The following is a 17366-nucleotide window of genomic DNA, read 5'->3' on the forward strand; positions in this document are numbered from 1 at the left end:
GATTTTAACTATGACTCAAAACCTAGAACTCATAAAAGATTGATAACTTGAGTAACTTCAAATAAATCATTTTTACCTGATATAATATGCCATAAGCAAATTCAAAAGACACACTACTTATTAGAGGAAAAAAAATATTTGCAATGAACAAAAGGCTAAAGAACTCCTACAAATGAATAAGAAAAAGAACTGGTAGACCAATAGAAAAATAGGTGAATGACTTAAGCAGATTATTCTTGGAATACAAACTACCTTATCTTTAAACTTAAGATCTTCAGCCTTATGCGTAATAAGAGACATGATGCAAATTTAAACTGTGCTGAAGTAGCAGGTTTCTCTTTATCAGATTAGCAAAAATTCTACTGTGACAATTATGTATCGTTGACCAGCTGTGGAAAAATTGGTGCTGTACTTCTTGTCAGAGTACAAAATGGCACAATCCTCCTGGAGGCCAGTTTGGCCAGTTTTACTCTATCAAAATTACAAATGCAGTTACCCTTCCACCCAGCAATCTGGCTCTGGCACTTTTTCCTGTAGATAGATCTGAATAGATACATATGAAATGACGTATGTGGTTGCTGTTTCATGAAACCATTGTTTGTAATAGAAAAGCTTGGAAGTAATTCAAGTATCCATTAGCAGAGGACTTGTTAAATAAACCATGATCCCTCTATACAATGGAATGTAGTGCAGCCTCTTAAAGAGACCATTGAAACTCATTACACACTATATAGATATATTAAGTGAAAAAAAACAAGGTATAGGGCAGAATATGTAGTATGCTAGAAAGGAGACAAAATAAGAGTATTCATATCTGTTAGTTTCTGTATGAAGAAATATTGAAAGGAGAAAGAAAAGGAACTCAATAAAAGTGGTTATGTGTAGTGGGTAGGTGGGGTGTGGCATAGATCAGGATAGGGTGGACACACTCACTGTGTACTCTGTTCTATTATTTTTTTTTTTTTGTATCCTGTGAATTATCTATTCCAGACCAAAAAAAGTTAGTTTTAAGAATTGCATGTCAGCGCCAGTTTAACATATGTGAAAGGGCCAGAAAGATCTGCTCAGAGCTTTATCATCTGTTTGGACTGTTGGCTACAGCAGCCTACACGGGTCTTCTATTTGGTTTAACCACTGTGCTGTAACCATTGGCCACTTCTGGCTCTTGAGCACTTGAAATGTGGCTAGTCTAAAATGACATGTTTGTAAGCATACCTGACTTAGAAGACTTAGTACCAAAAAACGAATGTAATCTATCTCATTCATAATTTTTAAAATGTTGATTACATGTTGAATGATAATCATTTGGGTTTTGGGGTTAAAATATATTATTAATTTCATTTGTTTTTTCTTACCTTAAGTGTGGGTAGTAGGAAATTTAAAATTACACATGTCGCTTGGCTCTGTGGCTGGCATTTTATTTCTTTTGTACAGTATTGATATGGACTTCTCTTATCCCTCATTTAGCATGTCTGCTAGAATTACTTTAAAAAAACAATACTTAGACTTTTTCAGTTCCTTGCTTTAAAACCTCTTTTGACTCCTATATGCCCGTATAGGAGTAATTCTGGTAATGTCCTTGAGATCCTTCCTTCACTCAAGGCTCCCTCCCCTCACATGCAGATACTGTTTCTCTTTACTTCCTGGACTGCAGGCTGCTTCACATATTTGAGTCTTAGAACACATTCTCCTTTCTGTTTGGAATGCCTCTTCACCCCCATTTTGTTACCCAGAAAACTTCTAGTCATTTTATAAGCCCAGTTCCTAAGGCCCCTTCTTTGATGAACGTTCCCTAGTTCCCCTGTCCTATTTTCTTATAAGAAATCTGGTAAGCTCTCTTAAAAGCTTCTGGTAAACCTCTGTGATCTCACACTTATCACCAGCATCACAATTACCTTTGAGGAGGTGCTGTCTGTCTCACCAGACTGGGAGCTCCTCAAGGGCTGAAACCATGTTGTATTCATTTTCTTATTCCCAGACAATTTATTTACTGCCAGTAAATAAACTCTAAAAAGTCACTGGGCAAATAAAGTTGGTTATATTTTGTTGAGAGTACACCATGTACTCTATGTATGTATGTATACATCTATGTATCTGGGAAAGCAGGTTCAAACTTATAGGTGTTCCTTAGTTAAGAATAGGCTTCTTTGGAATGGTCTAGGTTTAAACAGGTCAGCTTTCCCACAAGCAGAAGATTATAAACTGAAGAGACATCAGTAGCAGCAACTCTGCATTGAGTTCTTGTTTTCAGGGCCTTGTTCAGACTGGAAGATGAGGGGTAATTGTGTTTGGTTTAGAGAGCAGAATTCTACAGGCTGGTTGGGTGCCTATGTTTCCAGAAGGTAAAGGTTGCCACAAGGTGAAAACATTGACGGAGCCCAGCCAGCAACAAGAAGGCGAGGAGCTGGAATGATGAAGTTGCCCACAGTCTGGTCTGGGGGAATCTTCCTCTGGTGACTCTGCGGAAAGTTGTACCTGCTAGTATTCCATTTGTTCTTCTTTTCTGGCTGTGGGTACTTACGCTTTTGTAGAACAAAGATTTTGAGAAGAGCAAGGTAGAATTTTACAAGAAGCTTCTCTCCTTAGGTAAGTAAACTGAGAGTGCTGCTCATGTTTACACCTGGACTTTAGAAACATTATCATCATTGTTTAGAATTCATTTATTTATTATATAATGATCCAGTCACTTTCACCAGGCAGAGCTTCTTGTGTACCTCTCTGAATGAGGAGCTCTCCTTTTAGCAAAAAATTGACAGCTAGTTGTGTAGTATAAAGTGCAGTATCTTTAGGGGCTAGAACTGGCCTAAAGGTGGGACTGCCACTAACTTTTGTGCTGCAAGTATAGACAAGTTACATTACCTCTCTAAGCCTCATTACTTAGGAAAACAAGGTTATGAATACATTCTCGGTTATAAACAGTATCAGAGGTAAATGAGCTCAGGGGCCTAGCACTGCACTTGGTCCCTAGTAGACTTTGAGCACCCTCAAGGCTATATGGTCCTTTCAAAGTGACCTTGGACTGCAGTGATTTTTCTTCAGAGCTTTACCTGCGTCCCACAGAGGGAGGGAAGGAGGCAGGAAGGGAAGGATGGATGGAGCAGATGGATGAAGAGTCAGGACATGTGGGTTAGAGAACTGGCTTTGCCTTTAGTTCTGTGAGGACTGACTGTGTTTGCTTGGTCCTGTTTGTAAAATGGAGGTTTCCTTTCCATTTCTGAAATGGTGTAGTTTGTCTCCATAAAGCAACAGAAGTAGCCCCAACAGTTCTCACTGCATTGCTTATAGGATAACAGTTCATAGGCCAGACTCCGTGAGAACCTGGAAACTGCCCAGCAAGGCTCTGCCACCCCTGAATGGCCCTGACCCCACAGAGAGTACTCCTTAACACCGCAGGATTATGTCCAGAGGCTGAAGTTATCTTTCAGGGCTCCATTCCCTGTGTTCTCCTGTCATATTCTCCTGGGACTGACCTGGCTCTGTTTCTCACTGGAGATGCTCATTTGTGGGATTGAGATCTGCTCCTCCTCATTTTTCTGATAGAAGAGATAAAGAATAATTTCTTAAGAGGGAGATTATCAGAAGGCTTTTTTACAAAGTGAGTTTTGTGCTTGATCTAGTTCTGTATGAACATTTGTCTTCTGGAAAGCATGGAGGTCTGTGTGGTTGGCATCTCTGCCTTCTTAACCTCCCCCCCATCCTCTGACTGCTAATAACTGGGAGGTCTGTCCGTCTGTCCTTCTTGTTGGAGATGGGTGAACACAGCACCTATTTGCCTATAACCAGATAATTTGAGCTAGCAGTAATCAAGATTTGGGACTAATTACCATTAAAATGTAATCTCATTGCTGTCCGTAATTGATCTTGTCTTTAACCCACTATTGCATTTTTTTTGGTCACGTAATTTAAAAAGGAAAAAAATACTCTTGGCAGTAAACTTTTTTTTTTTCTTTTTGGTAGAGACAGAGTCTCACTTTATGGCCCTCAGTACAGTGCCGTGGCCTCACACAGCTCACAGCAACCTCCAACTCCTGGGCTTAGGCGATTCTCTTGCCTCAGCCTCCCGAGTAGCTGGGACTTCAGGCGCCCGCCACAACGCCCGACTATTTTTTTGGTTGCAGTTTGGCCGGGGCCGGATTTGAACCCACCACCCTCGGTATATGGGGCCGGCGCCTTACCGACTGAGCCACAGGCGCCGCCCGGCAGTAAACTTTTGAGAGCAGCTTTCCTGTATTCAGTTCTTTTTCAGACCAACTTAAAAAACTTCAAGTGCACCTTTATTGATGTGGTGATTTGCCTGCTGTATAATATTGCATATTCAAAATAAAAGAATATTGAAACCCTTCATTACAGAAGTAGATGTTATAAAATCAGCATCTGGTTTGAATAATGAGTTTTTTTGTCCATGTTCTGCTTCAGTGAATGAAGCTAATGAAACTGCCCTTTACTATTAATATTGGTGACTTCCTCTGCACTAACATTTGTTCCTCTTCCTTGCCAATTTGGAGGCCACTGAGGTTTCTTTCAGAGAGTTTTTTCCTAGTGGTCCCTGTTTTAAGTATGTTTCAGCCACTATGTGCCACCAGCAGGAGAGGAGGTGAAGACACCCCAATTTAATACAATCATCGGTTTGGGACAGTTCAAGTACTCTTCTCTCCCAGTCAAACTCTTGAAACAAGAGCGAAGTAAAAAAAAAAAAAGAGAGCTCTAGAGTTGTAGTGACTGAAAATTAGACGCTGGCATAGCACCATAATATCCACATAGTTCAGGGGCAGGTATACAGGCAGCTGTCCCAAGTTTTGTTTCTACTTTGAACTCTGATGCTTGCAGAAATACAGTTACAGGGTGGTGCCTGTGGCTCAGTAGGCAGGGTGCCAGGCCCGTATACCAAGGGTGGCAGGTTCAAACCCGGTCCTGGCCAAACTACAACAAAAAAACAGCCAGGCATTGTGGCAGGTGCTTGTAGTCCCAGCTACTCAGGAGGCTGAGGCAAGAGAATTGCCTAAGCCCAGGAGTTGGAGATTGCTGTGAGCTGTGACTCCATGGCACTCTACCGAGGGCAACAAAGTGAGACTGTCTCTTAAAAAAAGAAAAGAAAAGAAATATAGTTGTATCTGGGTAATTATAACATTACCTGGGGGGCACAGGACCATTCCTACACCTCCTGCTGACAACACGTGCCCATGCACATCACATGTACACACATGCCCCTAGGAAGTCTCTGTTCTGGCTGTTATGTTTTTTGATCAATAGATATCCATGCCAGTGATAAATGATAATGCCCTCTGATACTTACAAAGCTCTTTTGGATTCATCATTTGACTTGGCTTTCAGAAAACTGCTGTAGGGTGGGTAGGGTAGATTCTACTCCTGAGGAACCTGAGCACTGTGACTTAAAGACATTGCTGTCGAGCGGTAGAAAGCAACAGTATTTTATAAAGGCCTAGCTTTATATTTTATCTTAAAGTTAAAGAGAAATCCTTTATTGCATATTATATCTCAATAAAAACATAATGAATGAATAAATAAACAAGGAAATAAATAAAATGAAACAGAACCCTAACAAACAAAACCCTAAAGAGAAGTGTCTCCAGTGGTCAAGAAACAAATGAGTATTTTCTGCTTGTTACTTCAGGGCCAGTAATGTGACTTGACAAAGGTGTAGGCAGGATCATAGTACATGTGCAGGAAATCTTTATTGAATTTAATTGGGTTAGCATTCACTAAATAGAGAAATGACAGAATATCCTTTCATCTGTGAGAACTTTGATACTGGGCTTCTGTCAAACACAAAATAGGCCAATGGTGACGTCAATTCCTAACTTTCCTTCAGCTGGATCTAGCTGTCCATTGCAGTAGGGTCTTTACAAAACAGGAGGCCAGAGAATCAGGTGGTTTGCATCTTGTAGACCAGATTGCGAGCATTTCACTTCACCCCAACCCACCCCATTTTTTTTTAATTGCCAACTGTATTTTTTACTCTTCTCTTCACAAGTAAAAGGAAAACAGAGAACATGGATGGGACTGAAAGCCTCTTCCAGGCAAGGCTGGGGGCTGAGAGTGTGGTTTCAGGTAACAGAGGTACCATGCTACCCTGTGGCCAGCGGTGTGAGCTCAGCACCACATCCTCATCTTTCATTATTACCTTGTGAACTGAACTTAACCCCCTGAGTCTGAGAATCCTGGAGTTTTTGGTCTCTTAATTATCTTTTTTTTTTTTTTTTTTTTTATTTGAGACAGAGTCTCACTGTGTCCCCCTCGGTAGAGCGCTGTGAGATCACAGCTCACAGCAACCTTGAACGCTTGGGCTTAAGAGATTCTCTTGCCTCAACCTCTCAAATAGCTGGGACTACAGGAGTCTGCCACAACTCCCGGCTATTTCTTGGTTGTAGTTGTCATTGTTGTTTATCAGGCTGGGGCTGGGGTTGAACCTGTCAGCCTCAGTGTATGTGGCTGGTGCCCTACTCACTGAGCTATGGGCACCGAGCCTTAATTATCTTTTTAAACAATTATTTTTGTTCCCTCCTGACTATACTTCTGTTTGATTACTATTTAATTTTGAGACAGAGTCTCACTTTGTCACCCTCACTAAAGTGCTGTGGTGTCATAGCTCACAGCAACCTCAAACTCTTGGGCTCCAGCAAGCCTCTTGCCTGAGCCTCACCAGTAGCTGGGATTACAGGGACCCACTACAACACCCAGGTGTTTCTAGAGATGGGGTCTCACTCTTGCTCAGATCTCAAACTGGTAAGCTCAAGCAGTCCACCTGCCTTGGCCTCCCAGAGTGCTAGGATTACAGGCATGAGCTGCTGCGCCCAGCCTATGCTTCTTTTTCAATTTTAACTCTTCAGAAGCCCAATGGATGGTTTCCTTTTTATTGATTAACGTATGTGATGCACAGGTGTTCCATAAGCAATATCTGGGATAGTTTGTTTGTTTGCAGTTTTTGGCCAGGGCTGGGTTTGAACCCACCACCCCCGGCATATGGGGCTGGCGCCCTGCTCCTTTGAGCCAGAGGCGCCACCCCGATAGTTTGTAATTTAACCAGTTCTTTCCTGATAACTTTTCACTGGATACTACTACCCTTTTAAATTCACTTAAACCATTTGAGATTCCAGGCCTCAAATTCCCATCTCTTTTGGCTTGGCGGATTCTTCACTTTTTGGCCCAATTTGACCTTTTGCAGATGAGGCAAGGTGAGCACCCTCCATCTTTCTTTATATCACAGCTAATTCTGAACAGGGTTTGGCAGCCAGGGGAATGTAAAAGCTCATTTTTTAGGAGCCTATTGACAGGGATTGAGTCCAATTTTAGCCACTCTCCCACTCTGTTTTCTAGGCAAAATTAGTTAATTTGTACAAACTTTGGTTTCTTTGTGCATAAAATGAGTTAAATAATAGACATTTCACAGTGTTGATGGAGATGGTATAATTGGAAATGCTTTATAGTGTTAAATGCTATTATTGTTAGATACTTTTTCACACAGGGAAGTGGTTGCTATACATTGAGAGTTTATAGGCAATCCCCAAGTTACAAATGAGATAGGCTCTGTAGGTGTATTTTTTTCTTTCTTTTTTTTTGGAGACAGAGTCTTATCCTGTTACCCTGGATAGAGTGCCATGGTGTCATAGTTCACAGCAACTTCAGACTCTTGAGCTCAAGTGATCCTCTTGCCTCAGCCTCCTATAGGTGTATTCTTAAATTGAATTTGTGTGTAAGCTGGAACAGGTACATTTACCTATTACTTGTAATAGCCTCCATTCATAAGTGCGAGTGGAGTTATCAGTCACATGTTTGTAACTCAGAGACTGACTGCATATTATTACCAAATGAAGTACAGTAAATCCTCTGTAAGTTGACCACCCACAGAACTCTAACAAACTGGTCAGCATAGGAACTGGGACTATTCTACTGGTACATCTGGCACATGTCTGATCTATGAAAATTAGGTCACCTTGAGGTGTTCAGTGTAGGGAGGTGGTCAACTATGGAGGTTCTACCGTATGTGGAAAAGGAGAATATCAGAGTTGCCTGAATGAGGAAAGGGATAAACCATTCTTTCTTCTAGTTATTATTTAAAAATTAAAAAAATTTCCCCAGCTTTATTGAGGTATATTTGGCAAATTAAAATTGAATGAATTTGCTGCGTACGTGATGTTTTGAAATATGTGTAAACATTGTGAAATGATTACCACAAAGCAGCTAATAACCTATCACCTCACATAGTTCCGTGTGTGTGTGTGGTGTGAAAACTGAAGATCAGCTCTCTTCATAGATTTCAGGTACAAGTTACATAATATTGTTAACTATGATCACTATGCTGTAAATTAGATCCCCAGAATTATTCACTTTATAAGCGAAAATTTATACTTTTTGACCAATGGCTTCCCATTCCTCCTCCATTCACCCCCACCACCCAGCCCCTGCCCTGGGCACAGCCATCATCCTAATTCTCTGGGTTTCCATAAGCTGAACTTTCTTGCATTCCACATATGAGTGAGATCATATAGTATTTGTCTTTCTCTGTCTGACTTACTTCATTTGGCATAATGCATGCCCTCAAGGTTCATTCATGTTGTGGCAAATGGCAAGATTTCTTTCTTTTTAATGGCCAAATAATTTCCATTGTGTATGTATACCACAATTCCTTTATCTATTCATCCTTTGATGAACACTTGGATTGTTTCCATGCTTTGGCAGTTGTAAATTGCTGAATGAATAAAATGGGTATAAAGATGGAGTAGAGGCACAGGTTGCAGAGCAATGCTGTATTCTGAGGTGACTGTCATTTTGCCTTGTGCAAAATCCAGTCTTGTGAGGGAGAGAATTCCTGCCTACCAGGTCTGTTTGGTGGACCTCTGCAAGCTGGAAGGTCACTGTTTTAATTCCTACAGAGCACATGCTTTCCTAGCTCAGAACAGTGTGGCATGTCTAGGTAAGATACTGCATATGTGTCTTTAGTCTCTCTCTCTTTTTTTGAGACGGAGTCTCACTTTACCGCCCTCGGTAGAGTGCCATGGCATCATAGCTCACAGCAACCTCCAACCCTTGGGTTCAAGGGATTCTTTTGCCTCAGCCTCCTGAGTAACTGGGAATACAGGCACCCACCACAACACTCAGCTATTTTTAGAGATGGGTCTTGTTCTGGCTCAGGCTGGTCTCAAACCTGCGAGCTCAGGCAATCCACCTGCCTTGGTCTCCCAGACTGCTAGGATTGCAGGCATGAGCCACTGTGTCCTGCCTATAAGTCCTTATTCTTATGTCTCTTTGGTTTTATTTGTAGGCCACTGTTCATTTAATAAATTACCCCATGTAAATGTTTTAGCTCTATCTTAGGATCTGAAAGATAGATCACTCTGTATGTGTTCTTTGGCAGTAAACTGATAAGATATGTATGTCTGGAAATGGTAATGATGACTCTGTTAATTCTTTCCTTTGAACCAGTATAGAATGGCATTTTGTTCTGATAATGTTGTAACCTATGAGGTCATCATGTCCCTTATTTATTTGTGTATCTTGAGTTAACTACATTTTACTTGTCTTGTTGGTCTACCATGGTGGTCTCTGGCTTAGACAGCTGCTGTGTAATTTTTGGCTTGAGACTCCTGGCTATTCCATGCTGTGCATCACAGAACACATCTCCAGTTTAGATTTCATCAATTTGGAGAGAGAAGGACAGAGACAACAGATACTCAGAACATTCTCAGCCCTTCAAAGCACTTTAGGTTATCTAATACCCAGCCGGATGAACACATTCCTGGTTGTGTTCCCCACGGGTGGAGACTTAGCTTAACTACAATATGGTTTAATGTTTGCATGGTATACACAGGGTTTTTTTTTTTGTTTGTTTGTTTGTTTTTTTGCAGTTTTTGGCCGGGGCTGGATTTGAACCTGCCACCTCTAGCCTATGGGGCCAGCGCCCTACTCCATTGAGCCACAGGTGCCACCCTATACATGTGGTTTTTAAGAGACACAAAAATGGTTCAGGAGAATGGTTGATGAGAAATTCCTCAAGATCCATCGCTCAAGTGACATAGAATAACTGCTGGAAACTTACTTTAGTGAGAATTCTGTAATTTGGTTGGTATTTGAGGGACAGATTAAAAAACACGCCTGTAAGTCTGGAGCTTGAGGTGACAGATGAATTTGATGTTCGCAGCTTGAGTTATTTGGACCTGTTCAGAGTTTGTGTTGCAGTTGTAAATTTGTAGTCACCTTTGTTCCCTCTTCTAGAGATAAAGTGACCAAGGTAGTAGTTTACATAACTTTACTAAACTCAAAATCTTTCAGGAAGAAGTCCTGTAACTTCTCAGATTCCTCCAGTCCCAGCTTTGTGCTAGCCCACTAGATCTGAAAGGACTATTACATGCAGCCTGTCAGAGGTATGCTTGGTATGAAAACCATAGTGATTTGCCTCACTGGTTTGTTTAAAATTCTCAAGCATATTGCTATACTAACATAGCTTTTGTTCACTGAATGTCCTTGACAGTGGTGGGGGTGGGGAATGACCATGTGGTGAAAGAAGTAAATAGACTGGATTTGATCCTCATAGCAAGGAACGCCTGTAATGTTTATGTTAAAAGGGGATCCTGTGTTCCTTCTGCTTGGCAGAAGGCCTGGATATGTATGCTAAGGTATTAACATATGTTGGGTCCTGTGTCTCTCATTAACTTGTGTTGTCTTGCAACACTTGAGTTCTATTTATTGCTGTAATTGGGGCGTTGCTGTGCACATCAGGTGGTGCACATCTGCAAGAGAGGTTGTTGGAGGAATGGCTGATTGGAACATTAACTCCAGATTTCCTGAGTTTTGTGTGACGAAACTATCAAACCCAATGTGGAATTAAACCAATATAAAAAGCAAGTGAGAAAAAATTGTTTTTTGGAAGGAAAAATGTCATGTCAGCAATACTAGGGAATTTTTTTATTTGTAATCTTTGGTCTGATGGATTCATCCATTTTCTTTAGTTTCACTCTGATAAATAAAGCATTTCATATGCTGAAGTAAAGTGTAATAGCATCTACAGTAAAGATTGTTCTTAATACCTGCTAAAAACCTGCCCATGTGCTTGGATTGAGTCCTGGCAGAATTGATCCTGAGCTGCCTGTGTGTCATCCTTGAAACCATTCCACTCAGTTTTTCTTGGAAATATGTTGTTACTCCTAGAAGAATCCATTGCAAAAATCATTTTTGTTTGTTGGGCTTATTTTTAATGAAGAAGAGATGCTATATTCTCATCTAGTTACTTACACAAAATGAGAGATGAAAGCTTTTTCTGTAGAAACTTGGGTAATTCTGATGGATTTTCTTCTTCCTTTTGCTTCTTGGGTAATGTAGACTCAAGGTAATGATGTGAGAGGAGCAAGTCAGGCTTGGTATGTCGCTGACAGGCAAAATCTTAACAATTAAGCTGATTAAGTCTTAAATTCATCAGTTTTCCAACTTTGATGTAGGGTATTTAATAGGATATAAGTTTATACGTTTCTTCTTTCTCAAGGAGCCTGAGAGTATGATGAAGGAAATCCTTTTGTAAAATGACAGGTGAGCTCAGTACAACTGTCTGCCTGTCAACTCTGCTTCCCTAGATGGGGCAGCCATTGCTACTGGGCTCAGGTGTCCCCAGATGCAGTTTTATTCACTTGGAAACCCTTACACGTTCAGCTCAATTAGATTAATTACCTTCCTCACCAGGATTCACAGTGCTCTGTGGTTCATCTGCAGTAACTAAATGGTAGTTTCACAAGTAAAAATACTATTATTGGCCTCTAAAGGGCTATGGTTTCTTTTGAACTTGCTAACCAGTATGTAATATGGGTTAGTAAATTTGTCTTCAAGATGAGTTTTCTACTGGTTGTGAGACTTGCATTTAGATGAGAGTTCTGTTTGTCTTCTAACTCTGTATCATTTATTTTTGGTGTCACCAAAAGTAATTCTGGTTGTGTCATAATATAACATGCTATTTTTTGTATCTCCTAGAGTTAATAGTGTATTTGAAATACTCTTGGTTTCCAGATGGAGATCATTGAGCTGAATCCAGGCTAATGTCTGTTTCCAGAGACTTTATACAGAAATCCACCTTGGGTGAGACATGGATATGTTATCAGGGTCTAGCAAAAGTCAAGGACCAAGTCCTCTCCCCTGAGCTGCCTTAAGGTTAAGCCATATTCTGATGCACAATGAAAGAAGATGAGGTACTCTCTTTGCATTCTTAAGTAATTGCACTTAAATTTGTAATTTCCGCCACCCTTCTCCCCTCATCCTTCCCCATGGGAAGAAAAAAGAAAGTTGTGGTGAAAGTAATTATGTGTAGGGTTAGATACTGAGTGGGTCTGTGAACCTCGTCCTTTCTAATGTTGTAGGAATTCTCAGTTACCAACCAACCTTTGTACCAACACAGATAAAGTGATAGGGAGGTGGAAATCAAATTGTGACTAATTCAGGCCACATCTGGCAGGATTGGGGTACCCATGTATTTATCTAAGTGCCTGATTATTTTCACATTTCTTATTTTGTGTGCTCCTTGCATAACAGAGAGGTAAGGGCAGGTTGTTAAATCCTATTTACTTATTCAGTAAATATTCAGTGCCTGCTGTCAGCCAGGCTTGTTCTTAAATACCAGGGATACAGTAGGGAACAAAACAATAAAACATACTTGTTTTCATGGGATTTATGTATTAGCTATGGGAAGACCATGAATGAAGTAAATGAACAAGTTACGTTGGGAAGTGAAGCTGTTATGGAGAAGAGTAAGACAAAAAAAGGGGAGAGGGGATGTGGGGGGCCGTCACAGGACAGGGGCCCTGAGGTGGGCGCCTGCCCGGTGCACTTGAGGAGCTACAAGTTGGCCAGTGGGGCTGGAGCAAGTGAAGAAGGAGTGCAGTGGGAGGGGAGGTGGGACGGGTGCACACCCAGGCCAGTGCAGGCACCTGGACGTTTACTCCGTGGGAGCTGGGGAGCCACTGGGGGTCAGGCAGAGGAGTGACACGATGCATGGGCACTTTAATAGTCTGACTCTGGTGCTGTGTTGAAAAGAGATGGAAGGGGGAGCAGGGCAGAAGCAGGGAGTGGTGAGGAGGGCATTGCAGTGATCCAGTAAAAAGATGATGCCCTGGGCCAGGTGGCCACTGTGAAGGTGGTGGGAAGTGGTAGAGTTCTGGGTGTATTTCAGAGATGGGGTCAGCAGGTTTGGTTTGGGCCTGAGAGTCAAGGATGACTCCAGAGGATATGACATGAGCAACTGGAAGGATTTGATTATCGTTCACTGTGGGGAGGGTGACCTGCAGGAGCAAGGTCTGTTGTGACCCTTGTTACATCTGAGTTGCCTAGCAGACTTCAGGGAGCTGTTCTCCAGTGGGCAATTTGTGATATTCAAGTCTAGAGTTCAGGGGAGAGGTCAGGAATGAAAGTAGACTTTTGGGAATGTTTGGCAATAAAGTGATAGCCTGGATGAGATCTAGTAACCAGTAAAAGAGACCAAAAAGTAGGTAGAGAAGGCGGGAAGGGGAGGGAGTGATCGTCAGGCCCAGGTATTGCCAGTGGGTCAGAAACAGTTGTATCATTCAGCCATAAGCTGAAGCTGGAGATAAATGACTTTGAGGCCCAAAGATTATGGCTGGGAAATAGATAGACTGGGCTCAAAGTCAAGGTCACTTCCTTTTTGGCTGTAGGAGTCACGTGGCTGTTCATGACCTTTGCGCACTGTTTTATGTTATCTTGTGAGTCTTGCTGTGGAGGTGGTCCTGTAACTATACTGGTTCCACTGTTTAGCAGCAGTATCCTGTACTTTTTGTTTAGTATGTATGAGAATTTTGGTTTCCATATCTTTGATGTAACTATGGAATGTATGTTCATTATAGAAAAATTAGAAAAATGGATGAGCAAAAGGAAAAAAGAACAAAAGCTGTTAATCATAATTGCACCACTCAGAAATGATCTTGTTCACACATTAGTATATATCCGCCTAGACTTTTTCCCAACTATGTAAGTTGTTTTTTTTTTTTAATATTATGAGTATCTAACATGTTATACATTCCATTTTTTTGGTGTGTATTCTAAACGATAGTTTAATAAGAACATGGTGATAATAAGTAATCTAAAGATCAATCAGTCCAGAAATAAGAGCGTGATAACAGTGGGAATAGTTGATATTCATTGAGCCTTCCCATGTGCTAGCTGCTGTTGCCAAGTACTTTATTCATAACCTGTCCTTAAATTTGCAGCAGTCCTATAAGATAGATACTGTTACTGTCTCTGTGTTGTAGTTGAGATTCTAAGAGGTGAAGACACTTGCTCCTGGTTACATGGCATCGAGTGTTGGAGCTGGGATGGATTTGAACCCAGTCAGGCTGCTCTGGGGACCCCAGCACTTCGCTTTCTCCACCTTACTGTCCTGCCAGCTGCCTGCCTCTGCGTTGCCCTGATGGTGGCACTGGGCAGGCAGGGTGGTGACATGTGCTGGGCACCCTGCTTCCTAACCTGGGCATCAGCACTCCCCACTCTTGGCACGAGACGTAGCACTAAGGAACCATTTGTTTATCTGTGGTCATAAGACGACATGTAGACTATTAGGCCATTATCCCTCTATGCCAGGAGTGAGGTGTATGTGGCCTTCTGGGGACTTGAGTGCAGCTTTTTGCCTGAATCCAAATTTCACAGACTTCAAATAATACATTTTTATTCTTTTATATTTTTATTTTATGAACGAATGCAATTAAAATACCAAGGAATAAAATAAATTTCAATGAAGTAATCCTCCTTGATTGACTGGCACAAATAGAATATTAGTAAGCCAAAAGGGCTAAATTGCTGGCTGCTATGCTCATGATTTAGTTCTAACTTCCCCTCCTAACTGACACCACTACCCCATGAGGCTAGTTGTAAAGAGTTTATGGGGGCGAGTACATCGTCTGTGATCAGCTTTTCACAGTGGTGTACTGTGTTTCTGTTTGAAATGGAATTTGTGAATAGTTATGCAGCTCAACAATATTTTTTAATTCTGCTTAACAGTCTATCAGGTCAAAGAAGACCAGGAGAAAACTGAAGGAAGAAAATAGAAGGATAGAGGGTTGGGAATTATAATGTTATCTTGTTTCTGCTAAAGTTAAAACGATTTGTTTATGATGGTATTGCAAAATCAACATTAAAGATTACAGCTAAATTAAATTACAGCCTTCCACCATGCAAAGGTTCCCCAACCCTGGTGTAGGTGTACTCCATTGAAAATGTAATGTTCTCCACCTGAAAAGGCCCCTGGTTATATTGACCCTTTTACGTTAAGGGAAAAAAAGTGACATTTCCCAAGCAGTTACATTTGTGTGTGTGTGTGTTTTACAGATTTTTCAAAGATACCAGGCACACACTTTAAGTAGGCTTAAACGTTAAATATGTTTGTGTCTTTTGTAATTCCCTTTCAAACCTTCTTGTGTACCTTTATCTTGTTGGATATTCTAGTGGTGGAGTCAACACAATATATAGCATTTTAATATGTCAATAAATAGTGTAATATATAACACAGTGTAACTGTGGGTCTGTGGTAGAGGTGTACTTAGTATGTGGTATGCAGCAATAGTCAAAATGTTGAAAATCTGCAGTGACAAAAACAGCAGATTGACTGAAATCGCCTTTGTAGTGTTACTTGCAAAGTTAACATGGCATAGTAAGGATGAAAAGAGAACCTCTCATGTTTCCAGTACCCCTGTTGTTATTACTTAATTATGTCACTAAACGTGCTTCTAAACAATACTGAAAACGCTAACTTCCATACCAATCACTGTGGTATTGTTATCTTTTCAGGCGCTTAGATTACAGGATCTATAAATGACTCCTCCCACTGTTAGATTAAGTGAGTGAGAGCTTTATCCAAAGTAGGTGAGTTCCGTGTAAGATTTTGGTAGGTTTGCTCCAATTCTTAACCCAACACAAAACATAGCATTGACAAACAGATGGCTCAAACTTGTTTTTCAATGGTCCCATGACCATCTACCAAAAAGTCAATCTAGCTGTTATTCTTCTTTTCTAGATAGACCTTTGCTTCGCAGAATTACTGGTAGATTTTAAAAGCAGTATGTACGGGTGGCAGTTTGTGATTCCGTTTTCTTTTCCTTTATTAACTCCTATACCTACATTTGTGCCTACAGTGATCAGAGTATGAAGGCGCTTCAATGGTGGTTTGACTTAAACTGAGCCTTTCTCTAAAAAGCAGATTGTGCTGCTTTATAGAGCCTCAACCTAGGGGACAGTGAGTTAAAGTAAACTTGCAGAATCTCCTTAGAATAAGGAGTTGTCCGAGACATAATTTCCATGTGTCTGAAGTACTGATTCCTGTTCATAGCAGACACCTCCTCATTAAATAAGGATTGTATCTTGTTATTATGTATACATAGGTTCTACCTGAACAAACAGTAGTTTTAGAAATAAAACATTTTTTTAAGTGGATTTAGAGTGGTTTATTTTATGGAAGTTTTAGACAGGCTCAGAGATGCTAATCTGAAACACAGAGTTCATAGAAGGATTGTGGTTTGTAAAAATGCTCTTATGTATTGTTTTAGAAACCTTGGTTTATAGTTTATTTTGAAAAATATTCAAATCAAGTTCAAAATATTGTTTATTTTGAACTTGATTTATGATCAGAAGTATTACTCTCATTTAATAACACTGATAGGTTTCTCCACCCATCCTCTCTTCCAAACTTGATTCTTTCTCCTTTTTAATAAGTTGGGAGTATGGAACACAATGTCTGTTTCTCTTCCTTCCAACATTGGATTTCAGACTAATTAACAGAATAAAGCAAGCATCTTTCAGAAACTTGACTTTAAGTACTTGGACATATATCATCAGAGCCATTAAAAAGAACATGCTGTTTAGTGCATGTCTCCTCTGTTCGTGAGCACAGAAACTTCTCTTGGCTGTACCCAATATTGAGGCACCAAAATCTTGGAGACTAAAGGGCCATATCTTTTTGTAGGAAAGTGAGGACCCTGTCTTGTTTATCAGTTCTTTTTTTGTCACTGGGTAGCTTTTAAAAATACGTTAAAAAGCTGTTCCATTTTGTATGCTCCCTCTCCCCCATTTTGGTGAGGTTCCAAAGCTTGGAAGACTTAATCTTTTAAACTGGAATTTATTAGCTGTAAAAAAATGCTTTTTAGTTTTGCTGGAAGTTGTGAATAGACAGTGAAAATTTCATAGAATTTTATTCAGGCAGCCTTAAGACAAGTTGGAAAAAAAGGCCCAAATGCTAGGGAGCATTGACATTTGGGGATGGGTCTGTGACTGACTGTAGGATAAGAAATATTAATAAGATGTTAGACATTTGGACAGAGTGTGCTACACTCTTTGAAGAGGAAGGTTTCCATTTCATAATACAGAGAATC

The 17366-nt window shown here is 40.6% G+C and overlaps 1 protein-coding gene across 2 annotated transcripts in view; it reads left to right on the plus strand.

Annotated features, from left to right (window-relative positions):
* JAZF1 (JAZF zinc finger 1) overlaps positions 1-17366 on the plus strand; it is a 379461-nt gene that overhangs the window by 65230 nt on the left and 296865 nt on the right. The window lies entirely within an intron of this gene.

Source organism: Nycticebus coucang, chromosome 11 (assembly GCF_027406575.1).
Source record: "Nycticebus coucang isolate mNycCou1 chromosome 11, mNycCou1.pri, whole genome shotgun sequence".
Classification (NCBI taxonomy): Eukaryota; Metazoa; Chordata; class Mammalia; order Primates; family Lorisidae; genus Nycticebus; species Nycticebus coucang.